We start from the raw sequence: 15,345 nt of genomic DNA, 5'->3' as shown, positions 1-15,345 counted from the left end.
CGGCTCCCCCCGAAACCCCCCTAGCAGCGGCTGTTGCTACTTTCGTTGGCTCCTTACAAAGCGCCTTCGCCGCGTTTCTACAAACGCTCGATCCGGCGATCACCGCCGCCGCTGCCTTGCCGCCGCTGCCCGCGCCGGGAGGGCGCTTGGCCACGCCCCCAATCCCGGACGTGCGACAGGAAGCACCGGGAAGCCCGGTGCGCCCACCCCAGCCCGAGCCCCGGCCGTGGGGGGACACCCCGGGTCCCCGCGCCGCGACCCCGCCACCCCCCGCCCCCCGCAAACCCCCCCGCGGAACGTCCCCATCGTCAGCATGCTCCGGCGGGGCGGCAGACGCGGCCGCCATCTTGGTTCGGCCGGCGGACCACGTGGTGCGCCCCGCGCATGCGCAGTTCGCAGTGCCCCCGGTCCGGCCGGTCCCCGTCGCCTCTGCCGCGCCGCCTGCCACTCCCGCCGCGCCCCGTGCCGAGACCCCACCACCCCCCGCCTCCCGGCAAACCCCCCGCGGTGCGGGCCCAACATCAGACGGCTCCGGCGGGGCGGCAGACGCGGCCGCCATCTTGGTTCGGCCGGTGGACCACGTGACGCCCTCCCCGCATGCGCGGTTCGCGGTGTCCCCGGTCCGGCCAGTTCCTGCCGCCTCTGCCCCGCCGCCGATGGAGCCTGCTGATCCCCACGCCGCCCGTGCCGCGATGTGCGATCAGCCAGAACCCCCGAGCTCAGCAGCGGCGCCGGCAGGACCCCCGGAGCCGCCAGAAGGAGTTCCACCGCCGCTGCCGGGGAATTTCGAGTCGCTTCCGGGTTTGCCGCTAAAGCCCTCCGTGCCGGGTGCCCGCCCGGAACTCCGGCCAGCCGTGCAACAAGTAGTTCTCGTCACCCCACCGCTGCCCCTGCAGCCCCTGGATGCCCCCACTTCCTCTCCTAGGCTGCATCCACATTCCACAGCTGCAGCCTCAGCTTGGAGAGAGCCCTCCACATCCTCAGGTTTCTCCCATGAGCCTTTGCTGACAGTCTCCACTCCTGCCCCTCTGCCCCAGCTGTTGGCAGCTGCAGCTGACTTACAGCTTAGCATGCAGCCAGGGAAAGAGGAACAGCACCTGGCAGCTGCTTTGACGAGTACAGGATCCACAAAGAACTGTGCTAGCCCTACCAGTACCACCCCTGCTGCCTCAGTTTCCCAGGATGCTCAGGGGAACATTGATGGCCTCCAACTGATGGACAGGCATATATCCAAGCCTCATGGTCCCAGAGAGTGGACGGCTGTCCCATCTCTGGACAAGAGAGAATTCCTAGTAGCAGCAGGAGATAGTTGCTTCCGTTTCTCTTATGGTTACCAGCTGTTGGGGGGTACCATAGAAAAGACATCTAAAGCCCTAGAAAGCACCTTATTAAAACAGAAAAGGGGAATATATAAGGCCACACCCCAAAATAGCTTCAGCAAAGCCCCATATGCATACAATCTTTCAAATTGCTGTATAGGACAGCCTGACATGCCCATTTACAGACACTTTCTGAACAACAAAAAAGTAAAAATAAAAGTCTTGATCAAGACCTCAGTCACAGGACAAATAGAAAGCCCATGCAACCTTGTAACGTGGGAGAGAGGGTTTGCTTGTGTCTCTACAGGCGAAGGACTCAGATGGACCCCGGCAAAGAATGTAAGGCCATACACCGAAATCTGGCAGTGCCCTCACCAATGGCAGTGACTTTGCAGGTGCAAACCAAGAAGCAAGCGCTCAGATTTGAACTGTGCTAAGACGAAATGAAAACTACCTGCCAGAAACAATTCAAGACTATGGACATTTATTTTCACATGCATGTTAATTTTGTACCCTTGTTACATTTGTTCTCTTATTTCAAATTTTTGTATTGAGATTTCACCTATAGGTTAACCAAAGACAAATGCCTGGGTAACTCTGGCCAAGACTGCAAGCTCTGATACCATATCTCTAACTGATACAAAGCTCTAATAGACTTTTTCAGCCTAGTCAATTATAGAACCTTCCTCAAAAGATTTTAATAACACTACCTCAGTTAAATTCTTCCATTAGACTAAAGCAGTCAAAAGGTTAAAATGCTCAATCAGTAAAGAAATAAATGCCACCTCAATTTCAATTAATAATCTAGCTAAACAGTTTATCTGGAGGTTTGAGCTCTGCATCTTGGCTGAAGGAACTCTGTAGAGTAAGCTTGATTGTTTTAAGAGTAATAAGTATAGTTTCAGTACCAATATGTTATATACCCCAAGTTGTGCAAAAATAGTAATTAAGTCTGTATTTACCTTTTCAAAAGTTTAACGAAAAGGGGCAATTGTTGCAGAGGATAGATAGATATGGTTGTTATTTTAGCTAGCCGGATGTCACTTCTACCCTTGGATGAATCATGGAGTGAAATGGACTCTTCCATCCCACCCCGCAAGAGATTGTGGTTCATCCCGCACCTCTGTACCTGCCCCTGAAGCATCGGAGTCTGTAACCCCATTGGCCCATGCCTTGTCCCAGCCCACCTAGGAACCCCTGAAAAGGGGGCTCCGAGCGGCCATCCGGCCTCTTGGATTTCATCCCTCTCTTGGACTTCCTCCCTCTCTTGGCCCTCTCCTCCCCTCTTGGACTCCCTTCCTCCCTGGGGCTTCCCCTCTCCTAAACCCTCCGTTTCTCTCTCCCCTCCCCCATCCTCCTAAGCCCGGCCACGTGCTACGCCTGAGAGCACGAGGCTCGAGCATCCCTGAATTCTCCAATAAACCTCTTCCCCCAAGAGCAAGCTTCAGAGATCTCTGCCTCCCAACACCCCCAACCGTGCAAGAGGAGCCTACTCATCCCTCAGCACTGGGCTGGGTCCTGACTGCAAAGAATCCTTATATCGAAGGATGGATCGCACACCAAAGTTGTCCCCTCCTCAAATTTCTGCTTCCCAGATAGACCCAAGGGAGCCCTACAAACTGACATCAGCAACCTGGACTGGTGAGTTTTCTTTCCCAGGGAAAATGGCCAAAGGATGTGCCCAGGGGCCCCTGGTCCTGGGCTCGGACCTGACTGCAAAGAATCCTTATATCGAAGGATGGACCCCAGACTGAAATTGTCCCCTCCTCATAGTTGTGCGGCCCTGATAGACCCAAGGGAGCCCTACAAACTGACATCAGCAACCTGGACTGGTGAGTTTTCTTTCCCAGGGAAAATGGCCAAAGTATGTGCCCAGGGGCCCCTGGCACTGGGGTGGGCCCTGAATGCAAAGAATCCTTATATCGAAGGATGGACCCCAGACCGAAGTTGTCCCCTCCTCAAAGTTGTGCTGCCCTGATAGACCCAAGGGAGCCCTACAAACTGACATCAGCAACCTGGACTGGTGAGTTTTCTTTCCCAGGGAAAATGGCCAATGCATGTGCCCAGGGGCCCCTGGCACTGGGCTGGGGCCTGACTGCAAAGAATCCTTATATCGAAGGATGGACCCCACACCGAAGTTATCCCCTCCTCATAGTTGTGCTGCCCTGATAGACCCAAGGGAGCCCTACAAACTGACATCAGCAACCTGGACTGGTGAGTTTTCTTTCCCAGGGAAAATGGCCAAAGCATGTGCCCAGGGGCCTGTAGCACTGGGCTGGGTCCTGACTGCAAAGAATCCCTATATCGAAGCAGGGTTCGCAGACCAAAGTTGTCCCCTCCTCAAATTTTTGCTTCCCAGATAGACCCAAGGGAGCCCTACAAACTGACATCAGCAACCTGGACTGGTGAGTTTTCTTTCCCAGGGAAAATGGCCAAAGGATGTTCCCAGGGGCCCCTGGCCCTGGGCTCGGGCCTGAGTGTAAAAAATCCCTATATTGAAGGATGGATCACAGACCAAAGTTGTCCCCTCCTCATAGTTGTGCTGCCCTGATAGACCCAAGGGAGCCCTACAAACTGACATCAGCAACCTGGACTGGTGAGTTTTCTTTCCCAGGGAAAATGGCCAAAGGATGTGCCCAGTGGTCCGTGGCACTGGGCTGGGGCCTGACTGCAAAGAATCCTTATATCGAAGGATGGATCGCAGACCAATGTTGTCCCCACCTCAAATTTCTGCTTCCCAGATAGACCCAAGGGAGCCCTACAAACTGACATCAGCAACCTGGACTGGTAAGTTTTCTTTCCCAGGGAAAATGGCCAAAGCATGTGCCCAGGGGCCCCAAGCACAGGGCTGGGACCTGACTGCAGAGAATCCTTATATCGAAGTTTGGATCCCGAACCTAAGTTGCCCCCTCCTCAAAGTTGTGCTGCCCTGATAGACCCAAGGGAGCCCTACAAACTGACATCAGCAACCTGGACTGGTGAATTTTCTTTCCCAGGGAAAATGGCCAAAGGATGTGCCCAGTGGTCCGTGGCACTGGGCTGGTGCCTGAATGCAAATAATCCTTATATCGAAGGATGGTTCGCAGACCAAAGTTGTCCCCGCCTCAAATTTCTGCTTCCCAGATAGACCCAAGGGAGCCCTACAAAGTGACATGAGGAACCTGGAATGGTGAGTTTTCATTCCCAGGGAAAATGGCCAAAGCATGTGCCCAGGGGCCCCAAGCACAGGGCTGGGACCTGACTGCAGAGAATCCTTATATCGAAGTTTGGATCCCGAACCTAAGTTGCCCCCTCCTCAAAGTTGTGCTGCCCTGATAGACCCAAGGGAGCCCTACAAACTGACATCAGCAACCTGGACTGGTGAATTTTCTTTCCCAGGGAAAATGGCCAAAGGATGTGCCCAGGGGCCCGTGGCACTGGGCTGGTGCCTGAATGCAAAAAATCCTTATATCGAAGGATGGACCCCAGACCGAAGTGGTCCCCTCCGCAAAGTTGTGCTGCCCTGATAGACCCAAGGGAGCCCTACAAACTGACATCAGCAACCTGGACTGGTGAGTTTTCTCTCCCAGGGAAAATGGCCAAAGGATGTGCCCAGGGTCCCCAGGAACTGGGCTCGGGCCTGACTGTAAAGAATCCTTATATCGAAGGATGGACCCCAGACTGAAGTTGTCCCCATCTCATACTTGTGCTGCCCTGATAGACGAAAGGGAGCCCTACAAACTGACATCAGCAACCTGGACTGGTGAGTTTTCTTTCCCAGGGAAAATGGCCAAAGGATGTGCCCAGGAGCCCCAAGAACAGGGCTGGGACCTGACTGCAAAGAATCCTTATATCGAAGGATGGATCAAAAACCAAAATTGTCCGCTCCTCAAATTTCTGCTGCCCAGATAGACCCAAGGGAGCCCTACAAACTGACATCAGCAACCTGGACTGGTGAGTTTTCTTTCCCAGGGAAAATGGCCAAAGCATGTGCCCAGGGGCGCCAAGTACAGGGCTGCGGCCTGACTGCGAAAAATCCTTATATCGAAGAATGGATCACAGACCGAAGTTGTCCCCTCCTCATAGTTGTGCTGCCCTGATAGACCCAAGGGAGCCCTACAAACTGACATCAGCAACCTGGACTGGTGAGTTTTCTTTCCCAGGGAAAATGGCCAATGCATGTGCCCAGGGGCCCCTGGCACTGGGCTGGGGCCTGACTGCAAAGAATCCTTATATCGAAGTTTGGATCCCCAACCGAAGTTGCCCCCTCCTCAAAGTTGTGCTGCCCTGATAGACCCAAGGGAGCCCTACAAGCTGACATCAGCAACCTGGACTGGTGAATTTTCTTTCCCAGGGAAAATGGCCAAAGGATGTGCCCAGGGGCCCCAGGCACTGGGCTCGGGCCTGACTGTAAAGAATCCTTATATCGAAGGATGGACCCCAGACCGAAGTTGTCCCCTCCTGAAAGTTGTGCTGCCCTGATAGACCCAAGGGAGCCCTACAAACTGACATCAGCAACCTGGACTGGTGAGTTTTCTTTCCCAGGAAAAAATGGCCAAAGGATGTGCCCAGGAGCCCCAAGAACAGGGCTGGGACCTGACTGCAAAGAATCCCTATATCGAAGGATGGATCAGAGACCAAAATTGTCCGCTCCTCAAATTTCTGCTGCCCAGATAGACCCAAGGGAGCCCTACAAACTGACATCAGCAACCTGGACTGGTGAGTTTTCTTTCCCAGGGAAAATGGCCAAAGGGTGTGCCCAGGGGCCCCTGGCACTGGGCTGGGGCCTGAGTGCAAAAAATCCTTATATCGAAGGATGGACCCCAGACCGAAGTTGTCCCCTCCTCAAAGTTGTGCTGCCCGGATAGACCCAAGGGAGCCCTACAAACTGACATCAGCAACCTGGACTGGTGAGTTTTCTTTCCCAGGGAAAATGGCCAAAGGATGTGCCCAGGAGCCCCAAGAACAAGGCTGGGACCTGACTGCAAAGAATCGCTATATCGAAGGATGGATCACAGACCAAAATTGTCCGCTCCTCAAATTTCTGCTGCCCAGATAGACCCAAGGGAGGCCTACAAACTGACATCAGCAACCTGGACTGGTGAGTTTTCTTTCCCAGGGAAAATGGCCAAAGCATGTGCCCAGGGGCCCCTGGCACCGGGCTGGGGCCTGACTGCGAAAAATCCTTATATCGAAGAATGGATCACAGACCGAAGTTGTCCCCTCCTCATAGTTGTGCTGCCGTAATAGACCCAAGGGAGCCCTACAAACTGACATCAGCAACCTGGACTGGTGAGTTTTCCTTCCCAGGGAAAATGGCCAAAGGATGTGCACAGTGGTCCGTGGCACAGGGCTGGGGCCTGACTGCAAAGAATCCTTATATCGAGGGATGGATCGCACACCAAATTTGTCCCCTCCTCAAATTTCTGCTGCCCAGATAGACCCAAGGGAGCCCTACAAACTGACATCAGCAACCTGGACTGGTGAGTTTTCTTTCCCAGGGAAAATGGCCAAAGGATGTGCCCAGGGGCCCCTGGCCCTGGGTTCGGACCTGACTGCAAAGAATCCTTATATCGAAGGATGGACCCCAGACTGAAGTTGTCCCCTCCTCATAGTGGTGCTGCCCAGATAGACCCAAGGGAGCCCTACAAACTGACATCAGCAACCTGGACTGGTGAGTTTTCTTTCCCAGGGAAAATGGCCAAAGTATGTGCCCAGGGGCCCCTGGCACTGGGGTGGGCCCTGAATGCAAAGAATCCTTATATCGAAGGATGGACCCCAGACCGAAGTTGTCCCCTCCTCAAAGTTGTGCTGCCCTGATAGACCCAAGGGAGCCCTACAAACTGACATCAGCAACCTGGACTGGTGAATTTTCTTTCCCAGGGAAAATGGCCAAAGGATGTGCCCAGGGGCCCGTGGCACTGGGCTGGGGCCTGAATGCAAATAATCCTTATATCGAAGGATGGTTCGCAGACCAAAGTTGTCCCCCGCCTCAAATTTCTGCTTCCCAGATAGACCCAAGGGAGCCCTACAAAGTGACATGAGGAACCTGGAATGGTGAGTTTTCTTTCCCAGGGAAAATGGCCAAAGCATGTGCCCAGGGGCCCCAAGCACAGGGCTGGGACCTGACTGCAGAGAATCCTTATATCGAAGTTTGGATCCCCAACCTAAGTTGCCCCCTCCTCAAAGTTGTGCTGCCCTGATAGACCCAAGGGAGCCCTACAAACTGACATCAGCAACCTGGACTGGTGAATTTTCTTTCCCAGGGAAAATGGCCAAAGCATGTGCCCAGGGGCCCCTGGCACTGGGCTGGGGCCTGAATGCAAAAAATCCTTATATCGAAGGATGGACCCCAGACCGAAATGGTCCCCTCCGCAAAGTTGTGCTGCCCTGATAGACCCAAGGGAGCCCTACAAACTGACATCAGCAACCTGGACTGGTGAGTTTTCTTTCCCAGGGAAAATGGCCAAAGGATGTGCCCAGGGGCCCCTGGCCCTGGGCTCGGGCCTGAGTGTAAAGAATCCCTCTATCGAAGGATGGATCACAGACCAAAGTTGTCCCCACCTCAAACTTGTGCTGCCCTGATAGACCCAAGGGAGCCCTACAAACTGACATCAGCAACCTGGACTGGTGAGTTTTCATTCCCAGGGAAAATGGCCAAAGGATGTGCCCAGGGGCCCCTGAACCCGGGCTGGGGACTGACAGCGAAGAATCCTTATATCAAAGAATGGATCACAGACCGAAGTTGTCCCCTCCTCAAAGTTGTGCTGCCCTGAGAGACCCAAGGGAGCCCTACAAACTGACATCAGCAACCTGGACTGGTGAATTTTCTGTTCCAGGGAAAATGACCAAAGGATGTGCCCAGGGGCCCCTGGCCCTGGGCTGGGGCCTGACTGCAAAGAATCCCTCTATCGAAGGATGGTTCGCAGACCAAAGTTGTCCCCTCCTCAAATTTCTGCTTCCCAGATAGACCCAAGGGAGCCCTACAAACTGACATCAGCAACCTGGACTGGTGAGTTTTCTTTCCCAGGGAAAATGGCCAAAGGATGTGCCCAGGGGCCCCTGGCACTGGGCTGGGGCCTGAATGCAAATAATCCTTATATCGAAGGATGGTTCGCAGACCAAAGTTGTCCCCTCCTCAAATTTCTGCTTCCCAGATAGACCCAAGGGAGCCCTACAAAGTGACATCAGGACCCTGGAATGGTGAGTTTTCTTTCGAAGGGAAAATGGCCAAAGGATGTGCCCAGGGGCCCCTGGCCCTGGGCTCGGGCCTGAGTGTAAAGAATCCATCTATCGAAGGATGGATCACAGACCGAAGTTGTCCCCACCTCAAACTTGTGCTGACCTGATAGACCCAAGGGAGCCCTACAAACTGACATCTGCAACCTGGACTGGTGAGTTTTCTTTCCCAGGGAAAATGGCCAAAGGATGTGCCCAGGGGCCCCTGAACCCGGGCTGGGGACTGACAGCGAAGAATCCTTATATCAAAGAATGGATCACAGACCGAAGTTCTCCCCTCCTCAAAGTTGTGCTGCCCTGAGAGACCCAAGGGAGCCCTACAAACTGACATCAGCAACCTGGACTGGTGAATTTTCTGTTCCAGGGAAAATGACCAAAGGATGTGCCCAGGGGCCCCTGGCCCTGGGCTGGGGCCTGACTGCAAAGAATCCATCTATCGAAGGATGGTTCGCAGACCAAAGTTGTCCCCTCCTCAAATTTCTGCTTCCCAGATAGACCCAAGGGAGCCCTACAAACTGACATCAGCAACCTGGACTGATGAGTTTTCTTTCCCAGGGAAAATGGCCAAAGGATGTGCCCAGGGGCCCGTGGCACTGGGCTGGGGCCTGACTGCAAAGAATCCCTATATCGAAGCATGGTTCGCAGACCAAAGTTGTCCCCTCCTCAAATTTCTGCTTCCCAGATAGACCCAAGGGAGCCCTACAAACTGACATCAGCAACCTGGACTGGTGAGTTTTCTTTCCCAGGGAAAATGGCCAAAGGATGTGCCCAGGGGCCCCTGGCCCTGGGCTCGTGCCTGAGTGCAAAGAATCCCTATATCGAAGGATGGATCACAGACCAAAGTTGTCCCCTCCTCATAGTTGTGCTGCCCTGATAGACCGAAGGGAGCCCTACAAACTGACATCAGCAACCTGGACTGGTGAATTTTCTTTCCCAGGGAAAATGGCCAAAGCATGTGCCCAGGGGCCCCTGGCACTGGGCTGGGGCCTGAATGCAAATAATCCTTATATCGAAGGATGGACCCCAGACCGAAGTGGTCCCCTCCGCAAAGTTGTGCTGCCCTGATAGACCCAAGGGAGCCCTACAAACTGACATCAGCAACCTGGACTGGTGAGTTTTCTTTCCCAGGGAAAATGGCCAAAGGATGTGCCCAGGGTCCCCAGGCACTGGGCTCGGGCCTGACTGTAAAGAATCCTTATATCGAAGGATGGACCCCAGACTGAAGTTGTCCCCATCTCATACTTGTGCTGCCCTGATAGACCAAAGGGAGCCCTACAAACTGACATCAGCAACCTGGACTGGTGAGTTTTCTTTCCCAGGGAAAATGGCCAAAGGATGTGCCCAGGAGCCCCAAGAACAGGGCTGGGACCTGACTGCAAAGAATCCCTATATCGAAGGATGGATCACAGACCAAAATTGTCCGCTCCTCAAATTTCTGCTGCCCAGATAGACCCAAGGGAGCCCTACAAACTGACATCAGCAACCTGGACTGGTGAGTTTTCTTTCCCAGGGAAAATGGCCAAAGCATGTGCCCAGGGGCCCCTGGCACCGGGCTGGGGCCTGACTGCGAAAAATCCTTATATCGAAGGATGGACCCCAGACTGAAATTGTCCCCATCTCATATTTGTGCTGCCCTGATAGACCAAAGGGAGCCCTACAAACTGACATCAGCAACCTGGACTGGTGAGTTTTCTTTCCCAGGGAAAATGGCCAAAGGATGTGCCCAGGAGCCCCAAGAACAGGGCTGGGACCTGACTGCAAAGAATCCCTATATCGAAGGATGGATCAGAGACCAAAATTGTCCGCTCCTCAAATTTCTGCTGCCCAGATAGACCCAAGGGAGCCCTACAAACTGACATCAGCAACCTGGACTGGTGAGTTTTCTTTCCCAGGGAAAATGGCCAAAGCATGTGCCCAGGGGCGCCAAGTACAGGGCTGCGGCCTGACTGCGAAAAATCCTTATATCGAAGAATGGATCACAGACCGAAGTTGTCCCCTCCTCATAGTTGTGCTGCCCTGATAGACCCAAGGGAGCCCTACAAACTGACATCAGCAACCTGGACTGGTGAGTTTTCTTTCCCAGGGAAAATGGCCAATGCATGTGCCCAGGGGCCCCTGGCACTGGGCTGGGGCCTGACTGCAAAGAATCCTTATATCGAAGTTTGGATCCCCAACCGAAGTTGCCCCCTCCTCAAAGTTGTGCTGCCCTGATAGACCCAAGGGAGCCCTACAAGCTGACATCAGCAACCTGGACTGGTGAATTTTCTTTCCCAGGGAAAATGGCCAAAGGATGTGCCCAGGGGCCCCTGGCACCGGGCTGGGGCCTGACTGCGAAAAATCCTTATATCGAAGAATGGATCACAGACCGAAGTTGTCCCCTCCTCATAGTTGTGCTGCCGTAATAGACCCAAGGGAGCCCTACAAACTGACATCAGCAACCTGGACTGGTGAGTTTTCCTTCCCAGGGAAAATGGCCAAAGGATGTGCACAGTGGTCCGTGGCACAGGGCTGGGGCCTGACTGCAAAGAATCCTTATATCGAGGGATGGATCGCACACCAAATTTGTCCCCTCCTCAAATTTCTGCTGCCCAGATAGACCCAAGGGAGCCCTACAAACTGACATCAGCAACCTGGACTGGTGAGTTTTCTTTCCCAGGGAAAATGGCCAAAGGATGTGCCCAGGGGCCCCTGGCCCTGGGTTCGGACCTGACTGCAAAGAATCCTTATATCGAAGGATGGACCCCAGACTGAAGTTGTCCCCTCCTCATAGTGGTGCTGCCCAGATAGACCCAAGGGAGCCCTACAAACTGACATCAGCAACCTGGACTGGTGAGTTTTCTTTCCCAGGGAAAATGGCCAAAGTATGTGCCCAGGGGCCCCTGGCACTGGGGTGGGACCTGAATGCAAAAAATCCTTATATCGAAGGATGGACCCCAGACCGAAGTTGTCCCCTCCTCAAAGTTGTGCTGCCCTGATAGACCCAAGGGAGCCCTACAAACTGACATCAGCAACCTGGACTGGTGAATTTTCTTTCCCAGGGAAAATGGCCAAAGGATGTGCCCAGGGGCCCGTGGCACTGGGCTGGGGCCTGAATGCAAATAATCCTTATATCGAAGGATGGTTCGCAGACCAAAGTTGTCCCCGCCTCAAATTTCTGCTTCCCAGATAGACCCAAGGGAGCCCTACAAAGTGACATGAGGAACCTGGAATGGTGAGTTTTCTTTCCCAGGGAAAATGGCCAAAGCATGTGCCCAGGGGCCCCAAGCACAGGGCTGGGACCTGACTGCAGAGAATCCTTATATCGAAGTTTGGATCCCCAACCTAAGTTGCCCCCTCCTCAAAGTTGTGCTGCCCTGATAGACCCAAGGGAGCCCTACAAACTGACATCAGCAACCTGGACTGGTGAATTTTCTTTCCCAGGGAAAATGGCCAAAGCATGTGCCCAGGGGCCCCTGGCACTGGGCTGGGGCCTGAATGCAAAAAATCCTTATATCGAAGGATGGACCCCAGACCGAAATGGTCCCCTCCGCAAAGTTGTGCTGCCCTGATAGACCCAAGGGAGCCCTACAAACTGACATCAGCAACCTGGACTGGTGAGTTTTCTCTCCCAGGGAAAATGGCCAAAGGATGTGCCCAGGGTCCCCAGGCACTGGGCTCGGGCCTGACTGTAAAGAATCCTTATATCGAAGGATGGACCCCAGACTGAAGTTGTCCCCATCTCATACTTGTGCTGCCCTGATAGACCAAAGGGAGCCCTACAAACTGACATCAGCAACCTGGACTGGTGAGTTTTCTTTCCCAGGGAAAATGGCCAAAGGATGTGTCCAGGAGCCCCAAGAACAGGGCTGGGACCTGACTGCAAAGAATCCCTATATCGAAGGATGGATCACAGACCAAAATTGTCCGCTCCTCAAATTTCTGCTGCCCAGATAGACCCAAGGGAGCCCTACAAAGTGACATCAGGAACCTGGACTGGTGAGTTTTCTCTCCCAGGGAAAATGGCCAAAGGATGTGCCCAGGGTCCCCAGGCACTGGGCTCGGGCCTGACTGTAAAGAATCCTTATATCGAAGGATGGACCCCAGACTGAAGTTGTCCCCATCTCATACTTGTGCTGCCCTGATAGACCAAAGGGAGCCCTACAAACTGACATCAGCAACCTGGACTGGTGAGTTTTCTTTCCCAGGGAAAATGGCCAATGCATGTGCCCAGGGGCCCCTGGCACTGGGCTAGGGCCTGACTGCAAAGAATCCTTATATCGAAGGATGGACCCCACACCGAAGTTATCCCCTCCTGAAAGTTGTGCTGCCCTGATAGACCCAAGGGAGCCCTACAAACTGACATCAGCAACCTGGACTGGTGAGTTTTCTTTCCCAGGGAAAATGGCCAAAGGATGTGCCCAGGGGCCCGTGGCACTGGGCTCGGACCTGACTGCAAAGAATCCTTATATCGAAGGATGGATCGCACACCAAAGTTGTCCCCTCCTCAAATTTCTGCTGCCCAGATAGACCCAAGGGAGCCCTACAAACTGACATCAGCAACCTGGACTGGTGAGTTTTCTTTCCCAGGGAAAATGGCCAAAGGATGTGCCCAGGGGCCCCTGGCCCTGGGCTCGGACCTGACTGCAAAGAATCCTTATATCGAAGGATGGACCCCAGACTGAAGTTGTCCCCTCCTCATAGTGGTGCTGCCCTGATAGACCCAAGGGAGCCCTACAAACTGACATCAGCAACCTGGACTGGTGAGTTTTCTTTCCCAGGGAAAATGGCCAAAGTATGTGCCCAGGGGCCCCTGGCACTGGGGTGGGGCCTGACTGCGAAAAATCCTTATATCGAAGGATGAACCCCAGACCGAAGTTGTCCCCTCCTCAAAGTTGTGCTGCCCTGATAGACCCAAGGGAGCCCTACAAACTGACATCAGCAACCTGGACTGGTGAGTTTTCTTTCCCAGGGAAAATGGCCAAGGGATGTGCCCAAGGGCCCCAAGAACAGGGCTGGGACCTGACTGCAGAGAATCCTTATATCGAAGTTTGGATCCCGAACCTAAGTTGCCCCCTCCTCAAAGTTGTGCTGCCCTGATAGACCCAAGGGAGCCCTACAAACTGACATCAGCAACCTGGACTGGTGAATTTTCTTTCCCAGGGAAAATGGCCAAAGCATGTGCCCAGGGGCCCGTGGCACTGGGCTGGGGCCTGAATGCAAATAATCCTTATATCGAAGGATGGTTCGCAGACCAAAGTTGTCCCAGCCTCAAATTTCTGCTTCCCAGATAGACCCAAGGGAGCCCTACAAAGTGACATGAGGAACCTGGAATGGTGAGTTTTCTTTCCCAGGGAAAATGGCCAAAGCATGTCCCCAGGGGCCCCAAGCACAGGGCTGGGACCTGACTGCAGAGAATCCTTATATCGAAGTTTGGATCCCCAACCTAAGTTGCCCCCTCCTCAAAGTTGTGCTGCCCTGATAGACCCAAGGGAGCCCTACAAACTGACATCAGCAACCTGGACTGGTGAATTTTCTTTCCCAGGGAAAATGGCCAAAGCATGTGCCCAGGGGCCCCTGGCACTGGGCTGGGGCCTGAATGCAAATAATCCTTATATCGAAGGATGGACCCCAGACCGAAATGGTCCCCTCCGCAAAGTTGTGCTGCCCTGATAGACCCAAGGGAGCCCTACAAACTGACATCAGCAACCTGGACTGGTGAGTTTTCTCTCCCAGGGAAAATGGCCAAAGGATGTGCCCAGGGTCCCCAGGCACTGGGCTCGGGCCTGACTGTAAAGAATCCTTATATCGAAGGATGGACCCCAGACTGAAGTTGTCCCCATCTCATACTTGTGCTGCCCTGATAGACCAAAGGGAGCCCTACAAACTGACATCAGCAACCTGGACTGGTGAGTTTTCTTTCCCAGGGAAAATGGCCAAAGGATGTGCCCAGGAGCCCCAAGAACAGGGCTGGGACCTGACTGCAAAGAATCCCTATATCAAAGGATGGATCACAGACCAAAATTGTCTGTTCCTCAAATTTCTGCTGCCCAGATAGACCCAAGGGAGCCCTACAAAGTGACATCAGCAACCTGGACTGGTGAGTTTTCTCTCCCAGGGAAAATGGCCAAAGGATGTGCCCAGGGTCCCCAGGCACTGGGCTCGGGCCTGACTGTAAAGAATCCTTATATCGAAGGATGGACCCCAGACTGAAGTTGTCCCCATCTCATACTTGTGCTGCCCTGATAGACCAAAGGGAGCCCTACAAACTGACATCAGCAACCTGGACTGGTGAGTTTTCTTTCCCAGGGAAAATGGCCAAAGGATGTGCCCAGGAGCCCCAAGAACAGGGCTGGGACCTGACTGCAAAGAATCCCTATATCGAAGGATGGATCACAGACCAAAATTGTCCGCTCCTCAAATTTCTGCTGCCCAGATAGACCCAAGGGAGCCCTACAAACTGACATCAGCAACCTGGACTGGTGAGTTTTCTTTCCCAGGGAAAATGGCCAAAGCATGTGCCCAGGGGCCCCTGGCACCGGGCTGGGGCCTGACTGCGAAAAATCCTTATATCGAAGAATGGATCACAGACCGAAGTTGTCCCCTCCTCATAGTTGTGCTGCCGTAATAGACCCAAGGGAGCCCTACAAACTGACATCAGCAACCTGGACTGGTGAGTTTTCTTTCCCAGGGAAAATGGCCAAAGGATGTGCCCAGTGGTCCGTGGCACTGGGCTGGGTCCTGACTGCAAAGAATCCTTATATCGAAGGATGGATCGCACACCAAAGTTGTCCCCTCCTCAAATTTCTGCTTCCCAGATAGACCCAAGGGA

The sequence above is a fragment of the Lonchura striata genome, chromosome 10 (assembly GCF_050655825.1).
Source record: "Lonchura striata isolate lonStrDom1 chromosome 10, ASM5065582v1, whole genome shotgun sequence".
NCBI lineage: Eukaryota > Metazoa > Chordata > Aves > Passeriformes > Estrildidae > Lonchura > Lonchura striata.
The sequence above is the reverse complement of the archived record's forward strand: the minus strand, read 5'-3'. Positions refer to the sequence as shown.